Genomic DNA, 8,800 nt, shown 5'->3' with positions numbered 1-8,800 from the left:
AACTAAACACACACACACACACACACACACACACACACACACACACACACACACACACACACATAAAGCCATACTATACATATGTCTATTTATCCTTTCTTTCTCTGAAGGTAGATAGCATCTTCCTTCATGGGTCCTTTGTAGTTGGTTTGCATATTTATGATACTCGAGATGAATTAGTCAAAGTTGTACTTACAACAATATTTTGGTTACTATGTACAATGTTTGCTTGGTACTGCTCATTTCACTTTTCAATATTCCATGCAAGTATTGAGCTCATCATTTCCCATAGCACAGTAGTATTCCATCATAATCATATCCCACAACTTGTTTAGTCAGTCTAATAGGTGTAATTTGATATCTCAAAGTTGTTACATTTGAATTTCTAATCAATAATGACTTAGAACATTTTTTCATGACTAGATATAGTTTTGATTTCTTCATTGAAAATGCCTATTCGTATCCTTTGGCCATTTATCAATTGGGCAATGTCTCATGTTCTTATAAGTTTGACAAAGCTCTTCATATTTTTGAGAAGAGACCTTTATCTAAGAGACTGTTAAAATGCTTTTTCCTAATTTTCTGCTTTCCGGGGCAGGTAGGTGGCACAGTGGATAGCACACTAGCCCTGGAGTCAGGAAGACTTGAGTTAAAATCTGACATCAGACATGTTACACTTTCTAGCTGTGTGAACCTGGGCAAATCACTTAACCCTGATTGTCTCACACAAAAAAGGAAAAAAAAACTAAAAACCAATTTTCTGCTTTCCTTCTAATCTTGGCTAAATTAGTTTTATTTGTACAAAACCTTTTTAATTTAATGCAGTAGAAATTATCCATTTATACCTCACAATATTCTCTTGTTTTTTGTAAATCTGATAGGTGATATGTTCCATAGTCTTCTAATTTTCTTGTGATATCTCTTTTTATATATAGGTCATGTATCCATTTTGACCTTATCTTTGGAAATGGCATGAGATATTGTTCTGTGCCCAATTGCTGTCAGAGTGCTTTCCAGTTTTCCCAACAATTTTTACCAAATGATGAATTCTTGTCTCCTAAACTTAAATCTTTTTGTTAAACAAAAGGTTATTATAATCATTTACTATGTTTTGTATGTCTACTCTGTTCCACTGATCTGTCTTTCTATTTCTTAGCAAGTACCAGATAGTTTTGATAATTACTGCCTTATAATATAGCCTAAGAACTGATATTTTCTTTGTACTGCTATTGCTAGCATTTTTTAAAAAGTTATTCAATAATATTTGTGGCATAATATTTCCTTGTGTATCTCTTTTAATTAAATCTATTTTAGTTTTAACATTGTCTGAGATCATGAATGATACCCATGTTTTTTTATATCAACTGAAACATAATAAATTCTATTCTAGCCCTTTATTTTAACTCTGTATCTCTCATTTTTAATTTGTGTTTCTTGTGAACAGCATATTGTTGGATTTTGATTTTTAATCCATTACTGTCCATTTTCATTTTATGGGTAAGTTGATGCCATTCACATTCAACTATTAGTTGTATATTTCCCTTCATCCTATTTTTGCTATTTATCCTTCTCACCCCATTTATTTACCCTTTCCCTCCTCACACACCTAATTTGTTCCTAAGCACTACCTTGCCCTCCAGTTCTTTAATTTACCCACCTCCTAAGAGTCCCTCTCTTATCTTCTCCCCCTGCCTTTCTACTTCTTGATCTACACACCCTTCTAAAAGTCCCTCTGTCCCCTCACTCTATTTCTTTATAAATTTAGAATATTTTTACATATCCTTTTAGATGTATGTTATTACCTCTTTAACCCAGTTCTGATGTAAGATTCCAGAACTTCCAGCTTTCCATCCCCACCTGCTTCTATTGGAAGTTTTTCCACTCCATTTTACATATCCCTCACCAATTTTATTTTTTAGAATCATCCCACCATACTCAACTCCAAACCTTTTAACTTTGTACAGTCTTTCAAACTACCAAGTAATGATAACAATCTTAAAAGAGTATAGACAACATTTTCCCATAAAAGAAGTAAACAGTTTGACCTACTGAGTCCCTTGTAATTTATTTTTAATTTTTACTTTGTTTCTCTTGGATCTTAGATGTCAGATTTTCAAATGCATTGTAGTCTTTTTGTTAGGAATACCTGAAAGTCTTTCAATTCATTAAATCTCCCTACCTTTTTTTTCCATTCATGATTATACTCATCTTTGCTGAGTAAATTATTTTTGATTAGAAACATAGCTCCTTTGCTCTTCAGAATGTAGTGTTCCAAGCCCCTCAGTCTTTTAATGTAGAAGTTGCTAGTTGTTGTGTTATCCTGACTGTAGCTCCACAGTATTTAAATTGTTTTTTCTTGTTGCTTGCAGTATTTTCTCTTTAACCTGGGAGCTTCAAAACTTGGCTATACTACTGTGTTTTCATCTTAGGATTTCTTTCTTGTGATGATCAATGGATTTTTCCTATTTTTGTTTTCCCCTCTTGTTCTTGTACTTCAGGGCAGTTTTCCTTAATAATTTCTTGTAATATCATATCTAGACTTTTTTTAATCATCATTTTCAGGTAGTCCAACAATTCTCAGACTGTCTTTCCTTTATCTCTTCTCCAGATCTGTTGTTTTTTTCTAATAGGATGTTTCACATTCTCTTATTTTTTTCATTCCTTTGTTTTTCTTTTCCTCTTGGTATCAGAACATCATTACATTCCCTTTGCCCAGTTCTAGTTTTTAAGTTATTTTCTTCCTTAAATTTTTGAATCCTTTCCCCAGTTGGTTGACTTTCTTTTCATAATTTTCTTGATTTTCATGGATTGCTCTTTTTTCCCCTAACTTTTTCTTAACCTCTCTCATTTGATTTTTAAAGTCTTTTTTAAACTCTTTGAAGAACTCCTTTTTGGGACTTGTGACCATTAGACTTTTCTTTGAAGTAAAAATGTTTTGTTTTGTTTTTTTAATTTCACTGTGTTCTGAGTATGAACCTAGATCTTCTCTACCCCTGCAGTAGCTATGTATGACTGGGTTCTTTCTCTTTTGCTTACTCATTATTGTTTATATTTTTAGCAGCTTATTATAGTCCAATTCAAGTCCTGAGGCATAGGAGTTAATGCCTCAGACTTCAGGTTTGTGTACTGTTGTTTTTCTAAACTCTGTCTGGGAGCCTGACCTTGGACATTCCTTTCTGACCAACCCCCTAGCCATGACAAGGGCTTCCAGCCACCCAGTCACTGCAAATATTCTTGCTCCCTGTGGTCCCTTTTGTGGCTGGGAATTTCAGCTTACTCCCCTGCCTTGGAATGGAAAATGAAACCAGGTACTCTGCTTTCCTGTGAGTGCCCACCCAAAAGGGTTGCCATCCCTCTGCCACTGCACTCAACTAGGTATGTGATTGCTCCTAGCCCATAGCTGCAGCCTAGGACTATGTCTAGCCAACACACCTGTCCCTAGCATCCAGCAATTGCCAGGAGTCCTTCAATCTATCAAACTTTTGTAAAGGAAGCTACTTTTCTGCTGGACCTGACTGCATCCAAGGCTTGTTTGTTGATTCAGCAGACTCTGCCTAGAGGTGTTTGTAATTCAATCAGGCTTCCACACCAGGAGGTTGGATCTTAAAGTCCTTCCCAGTTGTCTTAGGAGAATAAATGTATTGCCCCAACTTTTAATTATTTCTGCAGCTCAAAATTCCCTTTGAGACAGTATTTTTATTGTGTTTGAGGGAAAATCCAGACAACCCAGTGTTTCCCATCTTACTCCACCATCTTCCCAGAATTCTCTTCTGATTATTTATTTAAATTAGGTCTATTTTTGTTTTTGCATTGTCTGAAATCATGATTGCTACCCCTCACTTTTTTTATATTTTAGCTAAAGTATAATAGTTTCTGCACCAGCCCTTTATTTTAACTTTGCGCATCTATCTTTCTGTTTCAAGTGTGTTTTTTTCAAACAATAAATATATTGTTGGATTCTGATTTGTAATCCATCTTGCTATCATCTTTTATTTTATGAGTGAGACCATTTCCATACAAATTCATAGTTATGTTTGCTGTGTATTTCTCTCCATCCTATTCTTATACTTTTCCTTCTCTCTTTTACCCTAGCCTCTCCTCATGAATCTGTTTTGCTTCTGACCAGTGCTTTCCTTAATATACCCTCTCTTCTCCTTCCCTCTTACATCCCTGTTGTGTAAGATGGATTTCTATAGATGATTGTATGTGCATGTTTATTTTTCCATCCTTGAACCAGTGTAGATGAGAGTTAAGTTCCTGGGTTTCCTGCTACCGCTCACCACCCCCTCCATTATAGAAACTCCTCCTTACACACATCATTTATGTGATGATATAATCTCACCTTCACCTCAGGTACCTATGAAATTTCTTAGACTCAGTGCCACATTCTGGCTTAGACTCTCCTCTAAAAAGGGACCAATTCAGTTTTCCAACTGATCCAGAGAATATAGATACACAAGAGCAAAATATGTACACTGATTGTGTAGAAAGAATAGAAAACACAGTTAAAAACATCATGTGTATTTCTATCAATTCAATGACCAAAGTGATTCCTGAGGACATATGATAAAACATGTCACCCTCTTGGTATAGAATTAGGCATATATTGTCAGACACAATTAAAACCTTCTTTCTCATAAGGAGAAGGTATCTTCAGAGTGATATATTTGCAAAGTAAAAAGTATCAATAAAGGATTTAAATTCAAAAGTGATGACAGGACTATATGAATATATATATTTGTCCATGTGGAGCTGGTAATGTTGTAAAAGCTCCTTGTTGTAACAGGACAGAAAATGGATCTTGCCATATGGCTCAGACAAATTTTTCTGATTATTTTCAAAATAGTTACTGCTTTGGCATATTTAGTAATAATTTCCCTAGTATGAGTTTAAGGATGCAGAGAAAACATTTTTGTTACAGCTCCAAGTTTTCCTATATTTACTGCATCAGTGGAGTCTGTGTCTATAATATATTCCAAGATGGGAAGCAAAGGTTGACTAATAGTTGAAGGCCAACTGATATTGTTATTGGCATATTCTGCAATATGAATTCTCTGATATTCATGAAGTTCTGTGAATGGGCATAAGGCCTTCTCATATTCCTAAGTTTTCTATCTAGTGTGAATTCTCTGACATTGCTGTGTTCACTGGTGGAAGGGCATTGATCATGATTTAAACTGACCAAACCTGTGAACCAGATGGTAGAGAGAATGGTGTTTTTCCCAGGAGAATATGAGATTCTTGAGGGCATCACTAGACACAATAACTTCGATACAGTGCACATTCAACAAATACTTGCAGAATTAATCTGGAATGCTCAGGTAGTGGGCCTACTGTCAATCATTATATTCATAAGATTTCTCTCCAACATGTATGTGTTAATGTGGAATATAAGTTCATCACTCTAAATTCATGACAGTCATGATGTTTCATTCTATTATAGTGCTTGGTTTTCTAGACTATGGGGACAACAAAAATGGGTTTTCTTTCATATAATTGCTATTTTGGAAGGGTTTGAAAAATCATGATGATGAGAGAAGATATCTTGTCCTAGATCTTGTTGGTCACATCAACCAGAAGTCATTCCTAAGCTTTCTTTCTTGTATGAATTCTCTGATGTTGAGTCAAGCTTCCCCTCTGTCTGAAGGTCTTCTCACAGTCATTATAATCCATTCCAAGTCTCTCTCCAGAATGAATTTTCACATACTGGGTAAGATGGTTCTTTTTGTAGAAGGTCTTCCCACATTCAGGACATTCATAGGGTTTCTCTCCAGTATGAATTCTCATATGTTGAGTAAGATATGTCTTTGGGTAGAAGGCCTTTGCACATTCAGGACCTTCATATGGTTTCTCTCTGTTATAAATGTTCATATGCTCACTGAGATATGCCTTAGAACAGAAGGTTTTCCCACATTCAGAACATTCATAAAGTTTCTCTTCAGTATAACTTCTCATGTGCTGGTTAAGATGTGCCTTTTTGTAGGAGGGTTTCCCAAATTCAGGACATTCATAAGGTTTATCTCTAGTATGAATTTTCACATGCTGGATAAGATTTGTGTTACTACTGAATGCCTTGTCACATTCACAATAATCTTGAGGTTTCTCTCCTGAATGGATTCTCACATGTGAAGAAAGAACTGCCCTTGAAAACTCCTTTCCATCTACATGACATTCAAAAGCATTCTCTCCAGTATGAATTTTTTTGTGCTTTGTAAAGTCTTTGCTTCCTTTGAAGCCCTTAAAACATTCAAGATATTTGCAAGAGTTCTCCCCTAAATCAATCCTGTGACAAGAAGAAAGGGATTGGTGGTGATTGTACACCTTACTATAATCATCATGTTCATAAGCTTTCTCTATAATAAGAATTCTCTGCTTTCTAATAAGTTATGTTCTCAGGGGGGAAACCTTCTGGTATTTATTAACTTTATAGGATTTCTCTCCCAGTATCTATTATCAGATAGGAATGCATATATTGAACTTGAAGGCATTTCTTTATTCATTTTACAGACAGTTCTCACTTTACATAAGTAAACTGTTATGCAGACCTCTACATAAAGTGTTTTTTACATAATGAGAATTTGCCTCTACCCAACCACTTCACTTAGCCTATGTAACAAATGCATATACAAAAGAATACCTTTACGCAAGTCTTAAAATGTACTAAAATGCAGACATATTAAATATTGTACCATAATAAGCAGAATTGTGAAATGAAAGGCAAAGTTAATGATAAAGTATGCACAGCACTGTGCAGTAAAGTTAACATGGAAGTTCAGTATGTTGCGCCTTTCCCACTCACTGCACCTACTTTTATCAGTTTTGATTGGCTACATGAATGTTTTTTTAAGGCTATCAAGAAATGTTTAGACAGTAGCTCTCTTTTTTTCCTCATATATCTGACGATAGCAAGCAATATTATCTTCAACTAGTCTTTGGACTTTAAAAAATCTTGAAGTATTTGGATCCATCTTTTTAATGGAAGAAAAAAATTCACTCAAATGATGAAATGCTTCTGCCAAGTGTTTCCTTGTGAACTTTTTTGGTTCGACCTCAGGTTCTGAAGCTTCCATTTCTTCTTCATCAGTCTTTGCAGCTAGCAACTCAATCAGATCTTCATTCAACAGTTCTTCTCCATGAGACTCAATCAATTCCTCCACATCATTGTTATCCACTTTTAGTTCCAATTCTTGTTTTAATTTTACAATCTTGTTATTCACTTCTTTTAATGTTTCATCTTTGTCAAATCCACTAAAATCAGGACCAAATTGTGGGCACACTTTTTTCCAAACTCTCTTCATACATGCTTCTGTTACATCTTCCCAAGCCTTAGCAATATTGTGGATTGCATGGTAAATGTTATACGACTTCCAGAAATCTCTCAATGTCAAGTCCTTATCTGCATCCAAAGTCGAAATTGCCTGGGCAAATGTAATGCGTAAGTAACCAGCCTTGAAATCTGCAATCACTCCCTGATCCATAGGTTGTAACAATGAGGTAGTATTTGGGGGAAGGTAGACCACTTTTACATTTTCATTAAAATCATCCAGATGGAGAGGGTGTCCTGGGGCATTATCCAAAATCAGGAGAATTTTGAAAGGAATGCCATTATCATTACAAAACTTCTCCACTTCTGGAATGAAGCAGTGCATAAACCACTGTTCAAAGATATCAAGGGTTATCCATGTCTTAGGGTTAGCAAAATAATGCACAGGCAGCGTTGCCTTGCTGATTCCTTTCAGTGCTCTAGGATTTTCTGAGTGGTGCACCACAGCAGGCTTTAATTTGCAAGTCCCAGATGCATTCCCTCCAAGCAGAAGAGTAACTCTATTTTTTGAAGCTTTATGCCCCAGCATAGATTTTCCCCCCACTGAGATACAGGTTCGAGATGGCATTTTTTGATAAAAGAGGCCAGTTTTGTCTACATTAAAGATCTGCTCTGGCAAGTAGGGACCTTCATCTATTATTTTTTGCAGGAACCCTGGGAACTTCTTGGCTGCTTCAATGGCTGCACTAGCAGCCTCTCCTGATACGTGCATATTATGAAATCCTACACGATTTTTAAATCGTGCAAACCAACCACTGCTTGCTGTGAATACCTGTGTTCCTTCAGGGTATTTTACCTTTAAATCTTCAAAGAGGCTTCGAGCCTTGTCTTGAATTGCCATTAAGGTTAAAGGAATATTCTTCTGACTCTGGGCTTCTATCCACACAGTTAATAGTTTTTCCATCTCTAAAATAGCACCTTCTCTGTGTTTGGACAGATAAGTCAACTTCATGCAAGCACTGTCTTCTGCGTGTTCCTTTATCCTGGCAGCATCCTTCACTATGGTGTTCACAGTTGAAACCGCAAGGCTAAGTTCACGTGCTATAGATGACAATTTCTGTCCTCCTTCATATTTTCTAATTATGTTCATTTTCATTTCCAAGTCTATTGACTTGCGCTTACGAGATGGTTCACTTCTCGCCTCGAGAGCACGTTTGCCGCCAGCCATGGTGAAAATATAAGGATTGCTATTGAACACAGGGAGAGGCACAGTATCACTCACTGTCTGTAGACACGCAGGAACTGACTTAGAGATGTTTCTTGGCTTCCCACCACCATTTGCCCTACCTGTATCATACAGTGTCTTACTGTACAGTATCTGCTTTGCATAAAAGAATGCTTGTAATTTCTTTTTGGAGTGAGGATATCATTTAGAATTATTTACATAAAGTTGAATTTGTGTAATGTGAATTTATGTAAAGTGAGAACTGTCTGTATTAATTTGATTGTTGTTCAAGACTTACTCCATGATCTTTA

The sequence above is a fragment of the Notamacropus eugenii genome, chromosome 5 (assembly GCF_028372415.1).
Source record: "Notamacropus eugenii isolate mMacEug1 chromosome 5, mMacEug1.pri_v2, whole genome shotgun sequence".
Taxonomy (NCBI): Eukaryota; Metazoa; Chordata; class Mammalia; order Diprotodontia; family Macropodidae; genus Notamacropus; species Notamacropus eugenii.
This window is presented reverse-complemented; position numbering follows the sequence as displayed.